The sequence below is a fragment of the Entamoeba invadens genome (assembly GCF_000330505.1).
Source record: "Entamoeba invadens IP1 unplaced genomic scaffold scaff_1105074725867, whole genome shotgun sequence".
Classification (NCBI taxonomy): Eukaryota; Evosea; order Mastigamoebida; family Endamoebidae; genus Entamoeba; species Entamoeba invadens.
This window is the reverse complement of record NW_004443675.1, coordinates 82,078-84,507: the sequence shown is the minus strand read 5'-3', so window position 1 is coordinate 84,507 and position 2,430 is coordinate 82,078.

Sequence of the window (2,430 nt, the reverse complement as noted above, 5' to 3'; positions counted from 1 at the left end):
AATATGGATCGAGATTTACAAAAAGACAATTAATTTAAATTTAAAATTAACACAAAAAGACCATAGCTACAATCATTACTATTCATTGTGTATTCAAAGATAATATTAAATCCACAACTAAGCACGTTAACTTTGGTATTGAAAAAAATATGTTGTAAGTATGTATTAATTGATATTTTTTTTAATTTTGATCATTTTGTGGATTAATTTTTTTAAATAATTAAATTACTTTTTTATATGTATACAACAATAGATAAATATATGTGTTAATTACTGCTATCAGTTAAGTGTTGATAATTTATAAAAGTGTTGAAATAACATTTTATAAATAATATGTTTTGTAATCTACTTAAAGCAATGTTTTTTTAACATAAAGAACACGTTCAAGAAACAATAATACAAATTATAAGACTTAATATTTATTTATGTTGATCATTGATTAAATTTTATATGGTTACTCTAGCTAACATATTTAATGCTCTCAATTTTCAAAATGTTATTTTGTTTATTTTTAAAAAAATCAACTTTGATTTTTATGGATTATTATATATGAACAAAAGTATATACATAAACGAATAATAATTGTGGATATACTTTAAATGTTATTTTATTTACAGAAGTGTGTTAACGGTTTAATATATAAAACATCCACATTTTTTTATTGTTTTATAATTATTGAAAACGCCAAAAAATTGTGAAATAGTTGTTAATTTTAGTTTAATTAAAAATGACTGAGGTTAACTGTTTTTTAATATACCATTTAAATGTATCTTGTTTTGATATTTATTTTAACAATTTGTCAATATTTTTTCAATGGATGAATATTAGTTTTACTAAAATGAAATTGTTGTTATCTATTGCTTACGGTACTTATGTTGTTTACTTTGAACAACCAATTAAATTTAAAACGTGTTATTCCATAAGATGAAACTATGTGTTAAGTTTGTATATTTGTATTTGTCAAATCCAAATGTACTTGCTGCTGTTAACAAGTTGATGATTCTGAACATAATTATGAAAACAAATGTGTATACATCTATCGTTTTAAGTGACAACGAATTAAAATAAACAAAACCACGTTGTTGATATAACACGGATTAATATCTTTATTATCTTTTCATTGTATTCAGAACTCTAATAATATTTTTTTCCAAAGTGAAAAATTTGATTTTTTCGTTATTTAAACAAGAATTATTTATTAGTAGTTGCTCAACACCTAAGATTCCTAAAAAAGAAAAAAAAGAAAAAAATGTTTTCAATTCCATTTTTTTCAATTTTAATTTAAAGCTCCAGTTTACTCTAAAATGTCTTCAATTGTAGACAAATAAAATCTTAAATAACAAAAACACTCATTTATTTTAACGAACGTTCTCCAAGCACTTTTTGTGAACCACATCAAAAAACCACTGTTTTTTGTATTGATTCGCAAAATCTAAAAAATACTATTGCGAACAAATTCTGAACACTTTGAACAATTTTGGTACTTTTTCGATAAACTTGTTTTTGGGTTATTATGCATTTCTTTTATTCATGATGTTTTTATCATCAATACGCTATCTTGGAAAGTGAGTTAACAGCTTTAAACTCAATACTACATTGTTAACATTCCTTCTAATTTATTTGTTTTAGTTCTTATATAAAGTTTCACAAAGCAACAGATAATTTAGAACTAATGTTTCTTGTTTATATATATTTTTTTTGTTTTCCAAAAAAAGTTTCTAATCGTGGTTTGTTTAAAAACTTCATTTTCGATGGTTTCATTTTTCAAGTCAATTTTTTTAAACAACATATAATTGTCATAATTAGTTCCGACTTTATAATTATTGACTGAAAAATTATTTGTTGTTGCTCGGTATTGTCATGTGTTGAGTTATTTTTTTATTTTTTTAAAATATTGATAAAACAATAATAATTGTAAATCATTAACGAAAATGTCATTTGTTTTGTTATATTTTCCTGATTATTTAAATTATAATAGACTGTTTACAATTGAAAACATTTTGAACCAAACTAGAGTCTTGGGTGTTAACTTGAATACATTGGATTACAAATAAATCAGATTACTTAAAATGTCAACAAGAATGAACTATTTATTATTATTACAGATGATATTTATATTATCTCTTATTATTATAAACTGACATAAAAATGTTTTTTGTTTGGGTTTCAACAAAAGTTCATTTGATTTTTTTGATAAAAATAATTAATAGTTTTTTATAATTATTTTACTTTCAAAAAAATATTATATTATATATTATAAATAATGATATTGTAATTTTTATTAAATATGTAAACAAAAACTATAACAAAATATATCATCAATTGGTTATTTTTATTTTTTTTATATTTAGTTAAAATTAAAAACTGAAACTATAAAAATTTAAATTTATAAACAGTTTTCGATTATAAAAAATAGATAATAAGTGAACA